We start from the raw sequence: 23,292 nt of genomic DNA, 5'->3' as shown, positions 1-23,292 counted from the left end.
GGAGCTGTGGTTGTCCCTGTGCACTGCACTGCAGGGAATAGCACCGGGCGGCCTTTGAGGTCCCTTCCAGCTCCAAGGATTGTATGGTTTGATGAGATCACCCAATGAAAACATATTTCAGCCTCGACTGGAGCTGCAATTGGAGAAAGATGTTATTTAATTAGCAGGGATATAAAAGGCTGGGTACCATGACCAAGGTTTTCTGAGTTCCATCTCTCCTGTCACTGTTCATGGACAATACTCAAAGGTCACACGATTTTTTTTTTTGTTTTCCTTTGCTGGCGTCATAGTTTTTAGTTGTATTTCTGCAATTTTGAGGTCTGTTAATTAACTCCCTTCAGAGCTTCACTTGTGGATTTTCCCATTTTAGCACACTCTGATTATTATTTCAGGCTGGAGTAATGAGCAGAGGGAAGAAGATGTCATTTTAATATAGGTTAAGTATTACAATGTCAATAGTTTTTTGTTTTTTTGTTTTTTTTTTTTTTGTAATTACAGAATATAAAGAAGACAAATGGCTAATTGCAGAACATTAAGACAAGTGGAAATAGCTGAAGTTTCTGATAACCTCTCTGAACCTTATTTTTTCAATAGAAAGTTACTTTTGTGAGGAAGCTTTCAACACAAAGACTGTTTTCCCCTGACTACAAGACTGGTGGGCAGAGTCAGTGCAACAGCCACAGGTTTGGACACAGTCATTTGGCCAGAGAGCTGTGGGTGCCCCATCCCTGCAGGCACTCAAGGCCAGGTGGGATGGGGTCCTGGGCAGCCTGAGCTGGTGGGGGGCAGCCCTGCCCATGGGTGGGGGTGGCACTGGGTGAGCCTTATAGTCTCCTCCAATCTGAGCCATTCTGTATTCTATGATATATTTTTCATCCCATTGCAATGTGTGAAGGAATTAAGCCTCAGAGAGCAAGAAACCAGAGGCTGGAGTGAATCATGGTGCAGGATGCAGCTGATCTTGCTAACAACACAAAAGCAAAAAAAAAAAACCAACAAAACAACAATAGGTGAGATCAAAGGAAAACCAGAGGGAGTATTTAGCACAAACGTGGACCCCAGCTCCAAAGGCTTTATACATCACCAGAAAACCTGCAAACAGCTGACCCAGATTTCTGGCATCACAGAACTCCCGGGGCATGGGAATAGTTACGTGCTTAGTGAGAGCAAGTAAACAAAGGAAGGATAAAAACCACAAGGGAGCTTTTTCCACAGCAAGAGTTTCTGCTCGCTTCCCTTAGAGCAATTAAAGTTTTGCTGGAGATAATTGTATTTTCAAGAAAATGGTTAATGAACTGGATAAACAACAACAGGAGGAAATGCAAAGCCAATAACTGTCCAGCTGTGATGCATAGCTCTGTCTGCAAGTTAAACACAACACTTCTGTGTGGTCACATTGTCCTCAGTCTGCATGATACTGGGGGTCACCTGGAGCTGAAACATGGACACAGAGCCTGGCCTCCCTGCCTGGGGCAAGCTGGACACCAGGACATGGGGCATACATAAGAGATACATAAGGGTTTTTTAATTAAGTACAATAACTATCTTGTATATTTAATGAGAGCTGCTCCAAAAGTAACGCCTCCTGCTCTATGATGTCAGCCCACCACATCGGGGGGGAGATAGTAGTGGCACAGCAGTAGAGGTGGAACCTTCCCACCAGTATCCCATTCCATGTTGTTGATGTGTGACAGATGGCAGCAGAGGGGCAGTCTGACACAGCAGTGTCTGACATGGAAGTGCAGAGGAAGCAAAGGTGTGGAATTGAATTCCTCATGAGTCCAAACTTGCTGAATGTTTCTGGAGAGCAAAGAGTGGATATGAGCACTGAGAGGGGTGGGTGGTGCATTTCAGCAGCAGCGACAGGTTTTGATGTGTGCAGCATTCAGAGTCTTGCTCATTGCTGCTATTAGTGGTGACTATGTGGAAAAATAGCATTTTTTTAGCTGCAAATTTTCACTGTCAAATAGTGTTATTGTGCTTTTTGTGTTAGTTGTAGTTCCCATGCAAATACATGGGAAGAATTATTTATGGTGCACCCTATATATACATGGCCCAAGACAATTGCTCTTCACTCAGCACAGCCCAGGCAAGCAAACAATTGGACACCCATGGCCAAGTGTGTTTGGTGCTGAGCTGGGAGAGGTGTGAAGAGCTGTACACAGAAACACAAGCGTGCATTTGCACAGGTTCTTGTGAACATGAGGTTCAGAAAGGCAGGTCCTTTAGAAGTGAGTGCTGCTGAGTGTCACACATGAGCTTGCCTCTTGAGACCTCTGTGTGCACCATGTAGCTGGAGCTGCATTGTGGCTCGGGTGGCAGGCAATTATTTTTTATAATGGAGGGGAAATGACTTTCCTTAATGGAGCATGATAAGTTCTTGTTTGATTCGCTTTTCCATCTGCATGGTTTCATAATGGGACAGCAAAGTCTACAGCAGCTCAGGGGCAGCTCTTGCTGAACACAGTGCCCCTGATGAGGTGGGCAGGCAGGAGGGGCAGGTGGGGCTGTACTGCCAGCATGGACTCTGAGGGATTGGTGGGCACAGCCACCTGTAATTGCTGTTTGATAGAATCATGAGCTGCTTTGTCAATGACAGCAGAGTAAGCTGCCCTGGGTGGGAGCCTTCTGCTGTCCTGGCCCTGTCTGAGAGTTGAGTATTCTGCAGGGGGAAGAGCTGTTTGCAGAAGACAAAACTAAATCAGACACTTGCTTTATTTTTAAGCAGTCAGCACAGCACAGCCCTGCTTCACAGAGGATGTGGCGCATCAGCTCATAGAATCTTATGAAGACTTAGGTTGGAAGGGACCTTAAAGATCATCTAGCTCTAACCCTTGGCCATGGGAAAAGCTTCTCCCCATCAGCTCAGGCTGCCCAGTGTCCCATCCCACCTGGCCTCGAGTGCCTTCTCTAATGTAGTGCTGTCTGAATGAGATGGAGCACAGGGCCATCTCAAACACAGCCATCCTCATTTCTTCATGCTTTTCACTAATTTAATCTCCTTGCAGCTTCCTCCACAGTCATCTCCATGTTTGGAAATGCCTGTTTTAAATGGGACGAACTCCATCCAGTCTGGGACCTGGAAACTGGCTGGAGTTAGATGTGAGAAAGCAATTATTTCCTCAGAGGGCGGTGAGGCGCTGGCACTGCTGCCCAGAGAGCTGTGGGTGCCCCATCCCTGCAGGCACTCAAGGCCAGGTGGGATGGGGCCCTGGGCAGCTTGAGCTGGTGGGGGCAGCCCTGCCCATGGCCGGGGATGGCACTGGGTGGGCTTTGAGGTCCCCTCCAACCTGAGCTGTTCTACGATCCAACGAGATGGCTGTGTCCTGCCCAGGTACTGTTGTTGTCTGTACAGCTCTGTGAGTAGCGGCCTCCAAAGCCCACGTTTGCTATGGAGAGTGATCATAAAGGCAGCACTTAAAGCCAGGACTGATCTTGGCCAAGGCTCTGTGTGCTTCAGCACAGGGTTATGGGAACCAGGCTGAAATCCTGGCTTGCTGGAGTCGGTGGGACTTTTGCCATCGATTTAATTGGAGCCAGAATTTCCTGCCACTAAGAGTGTTAAAAGCAGGCACCGATCCAAGGACATGAATTCTGGAGTTTGCTACAGCATTGATGATGGCAGCACAGCCCAGGTTCATGCTGCAGGAGTGCACTTGGTGCTGGGCAGCTTCCAGACACAGCAAGGGGCAGCAGCACAAGCGGGACAGTTTGCATAGCTCTCCTTGGAGCTGGTCTCCCACCTGTGGGCTGCTTGATTGAAGGGAGGCTTTCTGCTCTCTGAGATGGAGAGAGGGCCCAAACATCAGCGAGTGCTGGGTGCTCCCAACACCATTTGCTGGGAAATCATAATGTATTAACTGCAAATCTTCCAGTGCAATATTTGTTCAATTTAATAAGTTATGCTAGAGAATACATAGGTGATAAATTAAGTCCTGGCCCTGCCAGAATTGTCAGGTCTGTGTAGTGTTGAATACACCCTGCTTTGGATCCCTTTGGGAGAGCTGGAACAGGGCTGTGGTGATCAGCTGGGACGTCCTATCTCTTCTTTGATTTTTCATTTAATCAGTGCCCATTAAATGTGTAATCTCATCATCTGGACATCTGTATTTGATGTAGCTGAGGAGTGACCCTATCAAATTCCAGTTGAAAGCCATGATGGGACTGGATACTTGGGCTTTTTCTTTTCTATCATCATAGTAGTGGGGAAGTATCAATGTTGGTGAAATCTGTGAAGCCCAGAGAGACTCCAAGAAGAGAATTTGGGGAAATAAACAGGCCAAGTCCTTTTAAGAGCATTTCAGGAGGTGTTTTGCTACCCTCAGGACCATCGCATTTAATAGCCACTGATGACTGATAGACTGTCAGATGGATTTCCTGCTCCTTCCCAATGCTTTATCAATCTGAGCCACAGTGATCTTTGCTTGTGGCCATGAACAGAGGCACTTTATCTGCAAGTAACTTATTCCTCTCAGGCTCTTCATCTTAGAAACACTGATCTGGATTAAATGGAATGACTAGTCATAGTTTTTGTTTCTGATGAACAGGTGGTAAATTATAACACAGAAGAATGAGATTTGCTCTTTGTATGTGGTCGGTAATATGCTTTATCCTTCCTGCGGACAATTTTCTCCAATGAATATTATTTGCATTGGAAAGAATGGGCTTCATTACTTTATGGGTTAAAAATCTGATTTGTTTGCTTTGTTTCCTTCATTCAATGAACTTGGTTTAATAAACCCTAATTATCCTTAATGCCTTAAATTAATTACAGCCATTTTCACTGCCCCTCTGCATCCGTGCTGCATTGTAGATGGATTGCCATGGCAACGCACTCACTGGGCTGAGCACCACATTGGGCTGTCTGGGGCTGTGGCAGCCTTTGGGCAGTGTGCAGTGCCCAGCTTCTGGTGGGAACACTGCAGCCAAGGGGATCTGTGGGGTGGTGGGAACCCACTGCTGAAAAGAAAAAAGGGCTAAGTCTCTCCCTTTCTTTGTCTTAGAACCATAGACCGGCTCAGGTAGGAGGGGAACTCAAAGACCACCCAGTGCCACCCATGGTCATGGGCAGGGCTGCCCCCCACCAGCTCAGGCTGCCCACGCCCCCATCCCACCTGGCCTTGAGTGCCTGCAGGGATGGGGCACCCACAGCTCTCTGTGCCCCACATTAAACATCAATCTCCCCTCTTGCAGTTTAAAGCCATTCCCTTTTGTCCTGTCGCTATCAGACTCTGTACACAGTTGCTTCCCCTCCTGCTTGTGAGCTCCCTCCAAGAACTGGCAGGCAGCAGTGAGGTCTCCCCACAGCCTTCTCTTTTCCAAGCTGAACAAGCCCAACTCCCTCAGCCTGTCTTCACAGGAGAGGTGCTCCAGCCCTCTGAGCATCTTCATGCCCTCCTCTGGACCTGCTCCAGCAGCTCCACATCCCTCCTGTACTGGGGGCCCCAGGCCTGTGCACAGTACTGCAGGTGGGGCCTTCCAGGGGCAGAGCAGAGGGGCACAACCCCCTCCCTCTCCTCTCCCTGCTGCCACCCCTCTGTTGCTGCAGCCCAGGGCACTGTCGGCCTTCCGGGCTGCAAGCGCACACTGCTGCCTCATGTCCCACTTCTGCCCATCAGGACCCCCAAGTCCTTCTCCGCAGGGCTGCTCTCCACCAGTTCTTCTCCAGTCTGTGCTCATGGCTGGGACTGCCCCGACCCAAGTGCAGCACCTTGCACCTGGCCTTGCTCAACCTCATCAGGTTCTCATGTGCCCACTTTCAGAGCCTGTCCAGGTCCCTCTGGATGGTGTCCCTTCCTGCTCTTGTGTCCACTGCACCACTCAGCTCGGTGTCATGAAAAACGATGTCAAGAGGAGCTGAGCAGAGGGGAAGGTAGGGCCGGGACAGCCACCAGATGGCGGCCCCCGACCGGGCAGCTCCACCTCTGACAGCCGAGCCCAGCGGCGGCTCCTGCGGTGGTCCCAGGCTGTTAGAAGGGGCTGAGGAGGTGTAGGGGTTTCGCTGTGCCCCGCACCTCCTCCCCGCCGCTAGGCAGGGGCTGCTCGGGCTGCTCCATGCATAATTTACGGCTTTGCTGCAGTGGTTCCAAACCTGTGGGCTTTGAAGTGCTTGTATGAAGGAAATAAATGCTGTTATGTTTTTTACTCTTCTTTAATGCTTTGGGCAGGAGCCTAAAAGGGATAGAATTGAGATCGATAAGAAGGAAGATTAAGTGATAGGTTGTCTGTAGCTGTTTGGGCACATAATTTACCACTGGGACAAGGAAGAGCTTTGGCGTAAGTAGGAAAGAAAGACAGTGCCACTGCTTCATCCTTGCTGTGACATCTGCTCCCTATGGGGATTCGGTCACATCCCTTTGCCTCTGCCCACTCTGTTCCCTGGCTGTAGGAAGGAATGCTTCTGCAGATGAACACTGCAGCTCTTCTCGCAGGGAGTCCCCCATCCAATGGCACTGTGCTGAGGGGTTTGATGCTTCTTTTTGTGTGAATGGCAGCAGCAGCCAAAAGCAGGAGTGGTAAGGCCTGTGCCAGTGTGCAGGTTGTCCAGAGAGGCGGTGGTGCCCGTCCCTGCACACAGCCAAGGTCAGGCTGGACGGGGCTCTGAGCACTGCTGGAGCTGTGGGTGTCCCTGTGCACTGCAGGGATGGCATCAGATGGTGCCTTAGGGGTCCCTTCCAACCCAAACCATCCTATGATTCTACAAGTGCTTTTGGAGTGTGTTTTAGGTGGGTACAAGGAGGCAGAGGTGGGAATGCTGTCATCCATGATCAGACCCACCCTGTTATTATGCTGCCCTTCCCCAGCATGGGTTGCTCAGATCAGTCACTCTGCTGTCTGCACAGATATATTCTGCCTCTCCTCCTTACCATTCTGGGTTTCTTCATGGGCCAGTGACTCTGATATGCAGTGCTGCTGTTGTTGGAAAAACTAAATGGAAACACAGGGCAACAAATCAAGGAGCAATTGCTTCAATGGCTTCTGACGAACTCTTTGCAGCTGAGCATGAATTTTCCCACTGACCATCATGTGCATGCATTTTCCCTGTCACTTTTTTTTTTTTTTAAAAAAAAAAAAGAGGTTCAGCATCCTAAGAATTGCAATTATTTTGTCTTTGAAAATCTTTCTTGAAACAGAGCAGCTCTTCCTTTTCCCAGCAGCCACACTGAGTTTGCCACCCTGGGGCACAGCTTTGGTATTTTGGGGCTACCCAGAGAATGGCCAGGGCACTGCCTTCCCCATAGCTCCTTTTGCAAAGGCAGACAGCAACCTTCCTCTAGGGGAACTCTCCTCCAGGGACACACCTGTTTCTTGGGCAAACCCTGTGTTGGCATGGCTGTGTGCTCAGCAGGAGGCTGAGATCCCTGGAAGTTACCCATCCCATTTCAATCACCAAATGAAAGTCTTATTCAGTCCAATGGTTTGTGTTGTCTTATCTCCAGAAAAGGGATGAATTGTGCCCTTTTCTTGTATATGCATTTTCAATTCTAGCTCATCTGGGCTCATCCACTCCTTTTTAAAATGGTCTCCATCACAGGGAGTGAGTCTTCCCTGCAAACCCCATGCCAGGAAACCTTTTCTTGCAGTGCATTTTTTGAACTGACTGAAAAGCTGTTGGACTCTCATTTTAACTCAGCCTATGCCTCAAAACTACCCATGAAGAATAAATTGTTTACTCTAATATCTTGATAGATTGCTTGTCTCGTTACATTAAAAACATTTTCCAGGGAATTACAGACAGTAGATCAACCATTTCTGGCACCGTTATAATTTAAAAGCGAGTAGATAACATACAGTTGCAAATGAGCTGCAAAACTTCCCTTGGATAAAAATTCTCTAAAGTCTTGTCTGCCCCGGTTTGGATTTATGGGATGGGGTTTTTCTTTTGCCAAATTTCTCTTATGAACCTTTTTCTGTAGCATTTTGCATCTTGGGTCCTCTGTTCTCAGTACTGTTGATGAAATCTCCTGGGGTATTATTACAATTTCTGTGTTAAACTTTTGAGTCAGACTTTGATCTCTCAGTATGGACAACTTGAAGGAGTGGGACCTTTCTTAGCGGATTGTGGACGCATAGAAAAGACTCTGAGCTCTCATCCAAGCCCCCTGGAAAAAGAAGAGGTGGATCAGCATCCACAGAATGCACCAGAAATAGCAAAAAGGGAAAAGTAGGAAGTCTACAGCACTGTCAGTGGTTCTGCGATGGATCTGGCACTAAGATCTTGGGAGCAGGGTCACATCTCAGCAGCTGGGAGGGCAATTGGCTGCTCCCAGTGTTGGGCACACATCTATCCAGCTCAGCAGCTTGCAAAGCTCTCATCAGCATACTTGTGTTTCAGAGTAAGTGGAAAGCATCTCCCCTTCCCTTCCCTTCCCTTCCCTTCCCTTCCCTTCCCTTCCCTTCCCTTCCCATTCCCATTCCCATTCCCATCATACACCACCCCTTCACAACTTCCCTTCCCTTCCCTTCCCGTCCCTTCCCGTTCCCTTCCCTTCCCTTCCCTTCCCTTCCCTTCCCTTCCCTTCCCTTCCCCTGTTCAAGGCTGATCTCAAAAAAACTGAACAACTTTATCATCAAAAGCAACCCTGGAAGTGATCTGCATTTATTACATTTATTGCAAGGCAGCCCGATCCCTGGCTTTGCTTGAGAAGCCCAACTGCTGGGGAGTCCTTGAGTTATCTCCTGTGTGCCATCATGGATATGGATGGCAAGTGGGTGGCTGAGGGGTGATTTAATTAAGTATTCTTCTTGTAAGTGTAGCCAGCATAAATGAAACAACAAAGTGCATCAGAACTTGTATTAAATACATCCCAATCATTGCAGTTGCTTGCAATTCCCTTAATGATCCACATCTTTGGAAAGTTCTATTTCCTCTTCAGTTCTTCCTGTTAAGAGATGGCATTTTCTGTCCTGGAGCCTGAAAATGATCAGCAGGAGGAAATCTCTATTCTGAAAAAGCTTTACTGCTTATTAGAGGGGTAATTAACAGGATCTAGCTAAGCTGAGGATAGCATAGAGTCTGGGAATGCATGTACATATTTGCCAGTCTAAATACTGCACTCGAATTAATAAAGGAATTGATACAGACAATGGCTAGTGTCTGGGAAGGGCTCTTCAGGCTGTAATGAAGGCAGTTGCCTTCTTGAAGCTTCCTTTTGCTATAATACAGCTAAAAATAGCCCCGCTCCACACGTGCAACAGAGCAGCTGTGGTTCAGCAACATGAGATGCCTCAGAAACACCCAAAATAGATGAGGGCTGGAGGGCCCCAGCGGGTATCCTTGGGGGTTGGAAAGGAAATAGAAGAGTTTGCTTGAGCTCTATCTCCGTGTAAATAACACCAACAAAAATGAAGCATAAATGCCACATTAGTGACACTTCTGGTGAAGATTCCTGAGCTGTCACAGGCTGCCCATTGGGGAGCAGAACAGTGATATGGCCTTGGAGAAACTGCTGGAGAGATGAAGGAAGCCTGCAGCAACAGTTAGAAGTGAAGGCTTTTGAACAACTCTGTTATTTTAGCAGCTTTTAAAATGTTTCTATGAGGGTAAACCCCTGTAAGAGCTTTTGAAGGGAAGAGAAACTGCTGCTGATAAAAATGAAAGAATTAGCTAAGTGCTCCGGTAATCTGTAACAGGTTCATGCGGCAATGATTTGTTTTACTCAGCAACGTGATTAATCACTTTCCCTGTGCTGTGATGCTGCCCAGTGGTGGAATCCGTCACTGGGTGAACTTTATCGCTTCACTATTCAGCATCACAAATCAGCAATGGAAACTAACCAAGCAAGAACTTGCCCCAAATGCTAATAATGCAACAAAGCAAGGAGCTGTATGAATTAAGATGCTTTTAGCAGTATCAGTGCTCAGTGACAAGCTGTTATTAGGAGTTGCTGCATGCAGGGTGAGGAGTTTCCAGTGCTGCCCCAGCTTTCCTACTGAGTAAGGCTTGCTGCAAAGCATGAAGCTTCTCCAATTAGGCACTGCTGCTTGCCTGCATTTTCTTCCTGCAGGCTGGCAGAAAGTGGGCCCTCTGCTATTACTTGTCCTTCCTGGTAGCTGCATTAGCTTTTTCTGCCTTAGGTGGCACATGGTAATGGAAAAGTTTCTCTTTAAAAGCCCAGATGCAGCAACATCTGACCTACTTGGGATGGAATGAAGAGCAGAATTATGATCCTGTGGTGGGTTTTGAATTACTCTATGATAATTTATGGAAGACAAGCTGCTGCTTGGACACATCTCCCTAGGTATGCACTCAGTGATGCTGTGAAGTCAGGAAAGAAACTGGTTGTGAGATCATACCCAGAGAGTGGTGGTCAATGGCTCAGTGTCCAGATGGAGATTTGTGATGAATGGTCAAGGGGACAGAAAGAAGGGGACAGACTCTAAGCAGTGTCTGTTGTGATAGGACAAGAAAGAGGAAGGAACAGCCTGTCAGTATCTAAAGGGGCTGTGAGAAGGAATGGGACAGACTATTTAATGGGGTCTGTTGTGATAAGAGAAGGGGAAATGGCTTCAAACTACAAGAGGGAAGATGGAGGCTGGAGATAAGGAAGAAGGTTTCACACTGAGGGCGGTGAGGCACTGGTACAGGTTGCCAAGAGAGGTGGTGGTGCCCCGTCCCTGAACACAGCCAAGGTCAGGCTGGATGGGGCTCTGAGCACTGCTGGAGCTGTGGGTGTCCCTGTGCACTGCAGGGAGTTGGCCTTTGGATAGATGTGGCAAAGGGATATATCTTTGGATAAGAATCGACCTGTATGTTGGTGTGCTTTGCTCCCAAAGCCCTGAGTAAAGACAGTGCTTGTTGGGATCCAGGGCTGTGGCCCTGCTCAGGTGGGGCTGATGGATGGGCTGGGCTGGGGCTGGCAGCGCTCTGTGCCACAGAGGCTCTGAGCAAAGTACTGTCAGTGTGAGTAATTGCTGGGTTGAGAGTAGAGTTCCTGGTTACCATCTGATTTCTGAGAGAGGGTGAGGCGAGTGTTGCGGGAAACAGTTTTATGGCTGCAAACCATGAAATGGCCACAGAGGTCCTGCCTGCAGGATGCTGTTCCTGCAAGCAGAGCACTGTGTGCTTACTGCTGCTGGGCCTCGGCATGCTGGGGAGGCAGCAGGCAATCACAATAGCAGAGAGCTGTGCCTTATTTTGTGCTTCTGGTGGGGTGACTGCAGGCATCACACCTCCCTCTGAGTGCTCCAACCAGGACAGCAATGGCAGTGGAGAGCTGAGCATGGGGTCTGAGAACAGAACCACTACTGGGGCTCAGCTGGCTTGGGTTTGGATGATTCTCTGTTGAGATGATGATGATGCAGACATGCTAATACCCAGACATGCAATTACACTCAGCAAATCTGCCTCTGATGGGAACCTTAAGTGTATTAAAATGCTGATCTCTGCTGTGTGGAAGGAAAAATCCTGCTGTAATGACTGCTTGGTAATGCTAAGCATAAAGTTGTGATTAAGGTCCTGAATTCTGTTTTTGTGTTGCTTAACCCAGAGGGCAGAGCAGCAGGGTGAGGGGTCCCTGGACCAGCAGGGTGCTGGTGGTGGCTGCAGGGTGGTGTGGGAGAACCCAGCAAAGGGCTGGGGTTGGATATGTGCAAACATGCAGGCTGGGTTGGCTGTGTTCTGTGCCAGTGTGATCTGCAGTGAAGAAATCTGACCTCTCTGCTCCTTCCCTCTCCACTGTGAGAAACCCCACATTCAGGCTGGTCATCCGAGTTACTTACATGGGCATGTAAATGGTATCTGTACAAGACGGAGATCTCATCCTTCCTTTCTAGATTTTTCTGACCTTGGAGATTATCAGAAACAGCTTTCTGCTCCTTCTGCCTTCTATGCTTGAACTCTCAGGAAATCCAAGACAAAATTCAACTTGAACTTGATCAAAGAGGATTTTCATTGAAGGAAAAAGAAAATTTTCTCTGCGGAGTCAATCCTGATTGAGGTAAATAACCAAGTGGTATATGAGGAATGAAAGACAGTTCCTGGCTGTGTTAGCTCTTCCTGATTTAGCTGGAAATTAAACTCCTGCTTTATTAATTTATTTTTCATCCAAAGCCCCCCATGCTCCTGAAATCATAGAATTACAGAGCCACAGCATGGCTCAGGTTGGAGGGGACCTCAAAGCCCTCAAAAACCAACGCCACACACGTGCCAGGAACTGGTCAGTACTGGGGGACTTCCATCCTGCCTCGTCCCTGCAGACTGAAGAGTGTTGGGAGGAACAACCCAGAGGCCTTGAGTTTGAATGCTTGCCTTTCCTTCTTTCTCCTCTTAATTCAATGCCATAATCCAGGAATGATTTTTGTGCCTTTCAGAGTGTTGCAGTGACTGATGAGACATCTGCTCTGTAAAGCACAATTCATTACCACACAATGGACTTGTAATTATTAGCCCAGGAGCCTGGAGCTTAATGTGGCATTCTGCAGTGCTGCACATCCTGCCCAGCTCTGGGGATCGTGCTTCATGTTTTATATCAGTTGTGAAACCTGAACTTAAAGACAATGGTTATTTGACACGTTTGGCAATTTAGTTGACATATCTACTTTTCCTGAATGAGTCCATTTTGGAGATGAGCACTAAAACACCCAGGCTCATTAGTGGAAATTAGTGCAGAGCTGCATTGCCCGAGGATATCATCTGAAATATAGGCCTTGGGGAGGGGCTGTTGGGGCACAATGGTGAAGGAAGTCACCAGATGACAGATCCTATTGAACAAGAAGGCAAGGGCAAGGCTCCTCACTGGAGATGCACCACTGGACAGCAGGAGAGCAAACAGCAATGCTGGTGCTTCCTTCTCCCTCTCTCCTCCCCTTACCCCTCCTTTTCAGCAAGGGGCCATGGCAGTCCCCAGACTGGGACTTGTCACCACCCATCCTTGGATCTCCCCAGTGCTGGGTTGCTCCCCTGCTCCCTTAACAACCAACTCGGGACATTTCCCCCAGGTCCCACTAATTTGGTATTAAGCAGCGATTGTTCTGGGCTGCTCAGATGGGGGCTTTATCACAGCCCTCACAAAGAGGCAGCCTGGTTTCTGCTCTTTTTGTTCTTGTTTGCCCTTTTGTGCTGCTCAGGCAATCTGCTCTAGCTGAATTGCGTAGATGTTTGTTTGCTTTGCTCAAGTGCCTCTGCTGGGCTGGAGCCTGGTGATAGCCCCGTGAATCCAAACCATCCAAAGGCTCTCTAATATAATCACAGAGCTTTGTGCATTGCTCAAAATCTCAACTAATCTGTGTCATCATGAGATAGAGGCACTGCTGATTTCTAGAGGCTGTGATTTAATGTGAAAATAGGGAACAGGAAGCACTAAACAATGCTGTAGCTCAGCCTTAATGCATCTCACTCCCCGTGTGATGGAAAATTACAGATAAACTCATATTATTAACAATAGCTCTAATCCCAGGAGATTTTCTTAGTTACAAATAAGTATTTAATGCAAGATTTTTCCTTGCCACCTGTTTGTAGGTTTTCAAGGTTTTTTGTTTGTTTGTTTGTTCTTAAATATGGGGAATTACCTACGTGACAAAAACAACAACAAAAAGCCAAGTCAATCCTCCCAGCCCCTGTGCCAGTGCAGGATTTTCATCTCAGTCAACCAAATGGTGGCACAGCCTTCCAGCTCCATGGACAGAGACAGGCTGAAGAGGTGTGTCTCACTGAGGCAGTACATGGGTTTCTTCACTCCCAGAATGGGTACCACTGTGGTTTCCACTGTGGTAGGGGATTTCCTGGAAATCTCATGCAGACCAGGTGAAAGGAAGGAGCAAAATGCCTTCTGAGCCCATCTTGTGGCAAAGACCCTGATCCTCTCAGCAGCCATCAGTCACAAAAAGGTGGCAGAGCTATTGCATCCTGTGGACTATGAGGGTGCTTGATGTCTCTACAAGAGGTGGCTCAGAGACAGTTATGTGACAGCATCTCCCAGATGGTGACAAGCGGATGAGGGAAGAGCTGTAGACTACCAGACTTCAGCAAAGCCTTTGACACTGTCTTTCACACTATTCTTCTGCAGAAGCTGCAGCCCATGGCTTGGGCAGGTGCACTCTTTGCTGGATTAGGACTGGTTGGATGTCTGGGACCAGAGAGTGGTGGTGAATGGAGTTACATCCAGCTGGTAACCAGTCACTAGTGGTGTTCCCCAGGGGTTGGTACTGGGGCCTGTCCTGTTCAATACCTTTATTGATGATCTGGATGAGAGCATTGAGTGCATCCACAATAAGTTTGCTGACAGTACAACATTGGGGGAAGTGTGGATCTGCCTGAGGGCAGGCAGATCCTACAGAGGGACCTGGACAGGCTGATGGCTGGGCTGAGGCCAGTGGGATGGAGTGCAACAAGACTGGGATAAAATAAGCTTGAAGATACCCTTGCAAATAACATTATTTGCACAGAGGCTTATGAAAGAGATGTTCTTGCTTGCAAATTCCTTTCCATTCAGCCTGTACACTCCCACCAAATAAGATTTCAGTTACAAAGGTCTATAAACAACTTGAACTTATGAACTTTGGACTTACTGCACAGGCTTAATGCATCTCAAACAAGGGAGAACATGGATTAGGTGGACCAGGAAGTCTGTAACCTCTGAGTACTTCAGCCAATAAGGAAAGGAGAGGAGCAGGGACAGCGCACTGGGAAGTCAGGAAAAAGGGAATCTGCAGAGTCTGATACTTTGAGAGACCCTACAGGGGAAATGCCCCAAGAAGGCTCATGTTATTCAAATAAAGAAAGTTAAAGTCTGTCTTCTGTCTCTGTGGGAAGAAGATAATTGACTGAGCCTATTTGAGCACGACCACCAAAAACCAAGTGCTGGGTCCTGCATTTTCTTTGTAAAAAATCAGGCTGAAATTTCCCAATTGCCTGTTCCCAGCGCAGGAATGCCTGTGAAATGCACATACAGGCCAATGGCATGGCTTATTTGGCTTTTATTTGGCACAGTAAGGAGGGGGCTTCCTTGGAGGAGCCTGGTAAAGGGCAGATCCCAGAGCTTCAGTCCCATGCACTAGCAGTGCATGCAGAAAAACAACCAATTCTCCATGCCAGGCTTTCAGAAATAAGCCTCATCCTCCCCTTTTTTAGGAAACATAAGTCAGATGGTAGGAGTCAGTATACTGACAAGTTGTGTGCAGAGCTGGAGCATGGTGCTGGCAGGGGGCTGAGGTCAGCAGAGGTGAGTGCTGATGGGGGAGGAAGCAGTCTCTGTAGGAGCTGTGCTGTGTTCAGTGCTCTTGAAGTCTATTTGGTCAGACAGCCCTGCACAGCAGCACAGGAGAATGGAACAAAGCCCTCTCCCCTGCAGCTTCTAACTGAGATAGCAAGCAGTAAGCTGTGCCACGCTCCCAGTGTGTGTGCCACCCCAGAGCCAGCGGCAGCAGGAGGTGTGTGCAAGGATGGCACACAGGCTGAATGCAGACAGTGCTGCAGGAGTACAGGGGTGCATGCTGTTATGCTGATGGATGGATGACAGCCTTTGGGAGTGGGAAATAGCAAGAATGCATGGGATTGCATTGAGTATTGGTGTGGGAGGCTTGAACACGTGGTCAGCACAGGTGTTGCTGTGTAGATATGTCTGTGTGTCAGAGCATGCAAAGGTGTGGGCACAAACAGCAGTGAGAAAATAGATTTCTCTGCCAGCAGTGAAGTTTGAGCTGCTTTCCCATGTACCAGCCATGAGTGCCAATCACCTCCTGCACCAGAAGAGAAGCAGATGTTTTCTTTGCCAGGAATGGTAATGCTGAAAAGCTCTGGAGTCCTGAAAGGAACAAGGACAATTTACTATTTGAAGGAGTGCTCCCTGACCCCACACAGTGTGGCCACCCCAGTGCTGATCTGGAGCAAACCGCGGAGCACTGCCCTGCTTAGCACAGCAAGAACTGACTGCTGGGCTTTGTTCAGAAGTGTTGATGTGGTTCCTCAGCTGTCACACAGCTCTGCTCCCACCTTGCACTGCACACAGGCTCTCCAATCTGTATTTGCAGAAGTGTGGCCACCTAGGGCTGTGCCAGCACACCCTACCCTGCCACCAGGCAGCCCCAGCACTTCTCCAGGTGCCTGGAGCTCTGCATTCTATCACGCTGCTCACAGGGATGGTCCCTGCCATGTGATCCATAGGTGGATGTTTCCCCACTGCGTGTTTATAGTGGAGCTGTGATAAATCTAACTCATCTGGGTGAATACACCAGGGAAGGGAATTAAGAAGCAGCAATGCTGTGATGATGCTCGGCGCAGCTTGTTGCTACGCAATGCTGTGCTGTAACCATGGAGACTGCCTTGCGGACCCTTCTGATGCAGGCTGCAAGGAAATCCAGCAGGCATCCTGGTGCTGCTTTGCACAGGGAGGGAGTGGGCTGCCACAGCTGGGACCCCACATCCCATCCAGAGCCTTGTGTGTTTTCTCTTACAGCTCCCATTGCCCAGAGCAATTGCATTCTGCGCTTATCGCATCTCAAAAGGAATTGATTTCAGTGCAAAAATAATGGAAAATCTGAGATGGGGGAGAGATCAAACCAATGTCTCCCTGGGCAGCTGTCCCGGTAGGGCACATCTGCAGGAGTGAAGGAGGGCCAGTGAGCCATCTCCTGTGTGCTGGCTCCCTGACAGGCTGGGAGCACAGATATCTCCTTTGCATCTCTTTGAAATGTGGTACCTGTCAGAGTACGGCTCGAGGCACACTGTGGTTCAAAGGATGTCATAATTATCCCTTCTCATTGCACCAGGAAGGGGAGAGTTCTTGCCCCAGAGGTCTGCTGCTTTTACTTGGGCAAATGCACGATCCACAGGATAATGTCACAGACGGTGCCAGCTGGAGGTGCCTCTGCAGAAGATAATTGTAGGATGGTTTTAAAAGAAAAAGCAGCTTTTGGGAAGAATGAACAGGCGCAGAAGTAGGAGGCTTGTAGTGGAATATGATAAATGTTTGGGATTAAGCATTAAACCCAGAAGGGGAGGGTAATCTGGATCACTCCTGAAGAGTAGGAGTGACTGACTGTCCATCTGGAGTGCCTCATGGGTGTGTGGGTGCCGTAAGCCGTGTGCTGTTGCAGCTCATGTGTGCTGATAAGCTCCTGCAGTGAGGACATACATCCTCCAGCCACGGGCTCTTGAGGATCTCAAACCTGCTGAGCTTCCTTGGGCAGAATCCTGCTGGCTGGGAGGGCTGCTCCAAGCAGGTGGGTTTGCAGGTTGCTTTGCAGTAGCAAAGTAGAATAAGAACCTTGAGCTGTAAAGCTCTGTGTGAGAAGTCAGCTTTGCAGTGGAGAGGAGTGTCCTCCAGCTGCTTTCTCAGCCTTTTTTTTTTTTTTTTTTTTTGTTGGCAGGTTATATCTGCTCATTAACTTTTACTGCCATCATCATTTTTTTATGAACTTTGAGGAAAACCTGTTTCCTGGGCGATCATTCTTCCACAGAGTTCCAGACCAGCAGCGCACAGCCCTGCTCGTTACACTGAACTTCCTTGTGCCTGTATTTCTCTGGCAGTAAATCCATCCTTGTACTTCATCCTGCTTAAAAAGCCGTGAAATTCTCATGCATTATCAGTGAAATAACCACTGCAAAAAAGACGTGTTAAACAGAGACTGGAATTCAGCCTGAGCCATTTGTGTTACACAGGTTGAGTCTCTCAACCCTTGGTCCCAGAGGAATGGGATTTACAGCATTCCATGAACACCCAAAGCATACAGAGAGCAACGCAGTGAGAGAACAACAGGTTGTGCTTTCCTGCAGGCAGCAGGGCTGAGCTGTGTGTGGCAGTGATGCTCTGGGTCCCTCCCTGCTTGAAGCCATTATGGGCCCTTCCCTTATGTTCATGCCTTACCGTGGCTCCTTGTTGTTTTTGACATTTGTGCTAAATAAATAGCGTTGGGGTGTTTGATAATTTCTTTTCCTTTTAAACACGTTTGTGATGACATTAAATGTAATTGCTGTGTGATGTTGGACAAATGTGTTTTTTTCTATCTTTCTTACCCACAGAGAAAGATTTCAAACTTAAAATAAACAAACAAACCCCCAATGACAAAACAAAAAAACCCCATCAGCTCCAGCATGCAAAGAAGCACTTGACAAAGTGCATTTTATGAACAGAATGAAATTAGATACCTGTCAAAATACATTTGTCCTCAAAATAACTATTCATACATTTCATTTTCCTGCATAAATAGATATTCATCTGTTCCCTTCTGCCTGTCATTTGCTACTCACATTCCGGTGCTGACTGTAGGAGGGAAATATTTAAAGTCACTTCCAAAGCAATAAGCAGGCTGGGCTTGGATCATTTTTTTCCGGCTTTCTTAGCACCGCTCACTTTATTACCTATGAGAAGGGAAACATCTATTTAAAATCAATCCAATAATATTGTGTTCCGAAACATTAATTCCTTCCTGTGATTCCTGTCTGGTTACAAGCAATCACTGCAGCTGAATGGCTCTGGCAATGTCTGTGTCTGCAGGGCAGAGCCTTGGGAAAGAGGAGAGAAGAAGGGGAAAGAGGAGGAGGATTGATGTTGGAGGGCCTGGGCTGGTTGCACAGGTGGTTGGAGGCCTGGCTGCTGGGAAAGGCAGAATGGTGGGATTTTACATTCAGAATGGTCTGGATAAAGCAAATTGATTCTTATTTTTTAATTTAAAAAAAAAAAAAAAAAAAAAGGTAAACTTTGATAGTAGAATCATAGAATGGCTTAGTTTGGAGGGGACCTCGAAGCCCACCCAGTGCCACCCCCTGAGTGCCTGCAGGGATGGGGCACCCACAGTTCTCTGGGCAGTCTGTTCCTCACATCTAACATAAATCTCCCCTCTTGCAGTTTAAAGCCATTCCCCTTGCCCTGTCGCTATCAGTCTCTGTACACAGTTGCTTCCCCTCCTGCTTGTGAGCTCCCTTCAAGTACTGGCAGGCAGCAGTGAGGTCTCCACACAGCTTTCTCTTCCCCAAGCTGAACAAGCCCAACTCCCTCAGCCTGTCTTCACAGCAGAGGTGCTCCAGCCTCTGAGCATCCTCATGCCCTTCTCTGGACCCGCTCCAGCAGCTCCACATCCCTCATCAGTTCTCATGTGCCCACTTTCAGAGCCTGTCCAGGTCCCTCTGGATGGTGTCCCTTCCTGCTCTTGTGTCCACTGCACCACTCAGCTCGGTGGCATCAGCAAACTGCTGAGGGTGCACTCCATCCCATCATCTGTCACTGACAGAGATGCTGAAGAGCACCAGTCCCAAGATGGACCCCAGGGGACACCACTCATCACCGGCCTCCACCTGGACATGGAGCCACTGACAACAGCCCTCTGGCTGTGACCATCCAAACCATTCCTTATCCACTGAATATTCCAGCCTTCAAATCCATCTCTCTCCAGTGTGGAGATAAGGATGTGGTGCAGGACTGTGTTGAAGGCACAACTCCAGGTAGATTACTTCAGTTGCCCTCCCTGTGCTCACAGTGCCATCACTCCATCACAGTAAGCCACCAGATGGGTCACACACGTTCTGCCCTTGATGAAGTCATGCTGGCTCTATCAGAACTCTCATATGCCTTAACATGTCTTCCATGAAGATCCGCCCCATGATCTCCACAGGTATGAATTCTGAAATTTGGTGCCTTCTCTCTCACCTCTGTTGTATGACACAGGCAGCTGCTTCAGGTGAGCCCTGCAGAGAGATCAGCAGATGGCTTACAGGTTTCTCTGAAGCTTGCTGGCTGTATTAACGTGGTGTTTGCACTCAACAGGAGGGGCTGCCCAAAAGATTTTGCATCTTGATAAGTCTTTCAGTATGAGAAAATCTGGAAGATAAAAGAGCCTTTTTACCAACAGGAAAAAAAAATGTGCATTTTAAACACTGCTGAACCAACAATACTCATTAGCATTTGTTTTTCTTCAATAATGGTTCTCACAGGTAAAGCAAACTTATTTTACTCTGCATTAGAGAAATTTGATGGCAGTTCAAGAAGGATATAGCTGCTGTGTAGAGCCACTGCATCACCCAGCACAGGATAGGTGTGACCATAGCAGAGAGGTGCTCTGTGCCAATATCACTGTGCTGTGCTGTCCAGAACTGCAGAGCTGCTCTCTGGTGGTTCCCCTCCTGGTAGGACTGAGAGGGCAATGGGCGTAGCTTAGACCATAGGTGTGTTTGCCAAGGCCTCCAAAGGGTGAACTCCTTTCCTATAAAACTCAGGGACTTTAATGAGCTTAGAAACTGGAGAATTAATGGACTGCTGTGGGTTGTTCATTAGAAGAGGAGCATTCCCATTCATTTCATGTATGAGCTGAAGAAAATACTGAGTTGTAGAGTTTAACCTGGAATTTTTAAAAACCTGTTTACATTTTTTGTGTGCGTTATTTATTCCTTCCCCTCCCCTGTGGTTTTGTTCTGGGCTCAGAGCCTGGCAGCAGCTCTCCCGGTATAACAGAGATTTGTTCTTTGAGGCAGAGACAGGCACCAAGTAGGCAGCACCCACCAACCTTATCATGGGCTTCCACCTACCTCCTGTGTATTCAACATTTTGGCTTACCTGGGCCTCACTGAGTGAAGAGGAATTGTCTTACACCTTATATACTTAAGTTGCACTGAAACTAATGCCTCCTGTTATTTATTTACATACAAACTACAGCGAATACAAAGAGCACAATGACACTATTTGATAGAGCATATTCTCATCTACAACAAACCCGTTTTCAGCATAGTCACTGCAATTAGCTGGGCTGGTCAGTGGGACAGAGCTGACACTGGGATGGTGTGGAGCAGGGAGGGAAGGGGGGGAGGTGGGGCCGGGCTGCTAATTGAACACTACTGACCTACCCTACAGCCATTCTGTACAAACAAAACCCTTCAGCAAGTGACCTGGAAATACAGCAGCTTTGTTCTTGTAGAGAGGCTGCTCCGCCTCCTTATTATACAATCCAATTGAGAAGCAGTTTGAAGTACGAGAAGTACAGGTCTGAATCAAAATAAACCACTTGCTGCTAATCCAGAATGTAAGAATTTATACTGAGGTGCTCAGGGAACTCTGAAGATGAAAAACTTGAGATTGATTTGTTTATAGACTTTCTTTTGTTACTCAGTACTGCAAAATCTGAGCACACAAATAATGATTATTATGGGTGTTTTTGCTTTATCTTTGTCTATTGTTATTAGAAGGAGGAAACGCGATTACAAGCTTTCACTCCCACATGCTACTGCAGTAGAAGGCAGAACAGGTAAGGGTGGTGATAGGCAAGCAGAAAGACAACCTGAGAGGCAACTATGGGAGAGTTCTTATTGCAGACAGCCCACCTGTGTAAGGAGGATGGGTGATAGGGATGGTGCAGTCATGGTAGAATCATCAGACTCTGGAGAACTTAAGAGATTTAGTTCCCATACCCAAGTAATAACTGAATCTGTTATGAAATCTGGAGGCAGCTGTAGATGCTTAGCTATCTGGCAGGTTCAGTCATTTGGGAGAACATGACAAATACGTTAAAGGCTGTTTTACATGCAAGGGTTATGTCTATTTATGCTGCTTTGACCTGCATAGCACAGTTATAGCAATAGAGATTTCCTTGTGTGAAGATAGCAACTCCTTTGTCAAAAGACAAATATACAAATCTGTGCCCATGTGTACAAATCCCTGCATGTGGTGCCCCATACCACTGCACAGTGGTTGCAGTGTGGCATCAGAGAATCACTGAATTATTTGAATTGAAAGGGACCCTCAAAAGCTACCTGGTGCCACTCCGTGCAGTGCACAGGGACACCCACAGCTCCAGCAGTGCTCAGAGCCCCGTCCAGCCTGACCTTGGCTGTGTGCAGGGACGGGGCACCACCGCCTCTATGGGCAACCTGTGCCAGTGCCTCACCGCCCTCAGTGCCAAACCTTCTTCCTTATCTCCAGTCTCAGTCTCCCCTCTTGTAGTCTGAAGTCATTTCTCCTTGTCCTATCACACAGACCCCATTAAAGTGTCTGTCCCCTCCCTTCTCACAGCCCCTGTAGGTACTGACAGGCTGCTCTCAGCTCTCCCTGCAGCCTTCTCTCCTCTCCTCTCCTCTCCTCTCCTCTCCTCTCCTCTCCTTCGATCTCCTCTCTCCTCCCTCTCTCTCTCCTCTCCTCTCCTCTCTCTCTCTCTCTCCTCTCCTCTCTCTCCTCTCCTCTCCTCTCCTCTCCTCTACCTCTCTTCCTCGCCCTTCTCGTCTCTCCTCCTCCTCCTCCTATCGCTTCGTCCATCGATCCTCTCCTCTCCTCTCCTCTCCTCTCCTCTCCTCCCCTTGTCTTTGCAACTACTTTGCTGTCCTGATGCCTGTCTCAGCTTATCATTGCCCCTTATTTATTGCTTGTGAGTACTGTCTACATGCCTGTTACCTGTGCCCACAGCAGTGTATAAAATCACACACAGTCAGCTGGTGGAAATTCAGCCTTTCCCTCAGTTTTTTAAAAGCAAAAACTGCTGTTTTTGCTCTGACTGGAGATTACCTCCTACTTTTACTGCTGCAGGCACTGCAGTTTCAGTCCCACCATCACCACTTCTGGATTTAATGGGCTGTCAGGTTTCCTCTTGTTATCTCCTGCTGCAGCCAGAATAACTTATCCATAAACATTCTCCCCAAACTGAAGCAGTGTCCAGCAGGAAACAGAAGATTCTCTCTGGTTTTCCATAAGCATGTGAGCTTTGCCTCAGTATTAAGCTGAAGATGCTGAGTTGCAGAACAGCTGCTTTGCAATGGTCAGAGTCATGGGTCACGAGCAATGTGTGCACACCAGCTGCACTGAGCTCTCACTGCTGCATGCTGTCACAACCATTTCTCTCTCCCCAGTGCCATGTCAGCTCAGTGGTTCCCTGCTCCCTTGTGGGCTGTGTAGCATTGGTCAGGGTCCCCAGGAGTGTAGAAAAGGGGTGAGGGAACAGAAGGGGTAGATCAGATAAGATTTTGTTTCTCTCTCCCACTGTCTTCCTGTTAGAGCTGGGAATTCACAGTGCTAAATCACCAATCAGTGCCTCAGGCCATGCTCCTTTCTCAGCTTCTCTGTAGAATCTAACAGAGCTCTTGCAGAAAGGAAGAAAGAGGCTGGGGCAGGAGCTGGAGGAGGTGGAATCGCAGTGCTCAGCTGAATTGCTCCCAGCTCCCCTGGCCATAGGTGCTACCATATCTTTGGTCACCCTCTGCATTGATTTATTAGGCTTTGGGTCCAATCTATTTGCTTGCCTGGGCTACAATGAGTAAAGAGGAATTGTCTTGCGCTGCATATAGTATATAAAAGTTGCTCAGACAATAATGTTTCCTATTTATTTCCATGGAAGCTACAACAGATACGAAGAGCACAATGACACTATTTGATAGAGCAC

At 47.9% G+C, this 23,292-nt stretch overlaps 1 long non-coding RNA gene across 1 annotated transcript; it reads right to left on the bottom strand.

Moving 5' to 3' along the window:
* Positions 1-16,642: 16,642 nt before the first annotated feature.
* LOC107324090 lies at positions 16,643-19,671 on the bottom strand. The gene is made up of 4 exons (XR_004309590.1): positions 19,584-19,671; positions 18,188-18,298; positions 17,369-17,490; positions 16,643-16,805 (listed from the first exon to the last, which is right to left on the bottom strand). It is a non-coding gene; the product is annotated as an uncharacterized LOC107324090 (long non-coding RNA).
* Between the last annotated feature and the right edge of the window lie 3,621 nt (positions 19,672-23,292).

This window comes from Coturnix japonica, chromosome 24 (genome assembly GCF_001577835.2).
Source record: "Coturnix japonica isolate 7356 chromosome 24, Coturnix japonica 2.1, whole genome shotgun sequence".
Lineage (NCBI taxonomy): Eukaryota > Metazoa > Chordata > Aves > Galliformes > Phasianidae > Coturnix > Coturnix japonica.
Note: the sequence above shows the minus strand (reverse complement) of the source record. Positions and strands in the feature narration are given on the sequence as shown.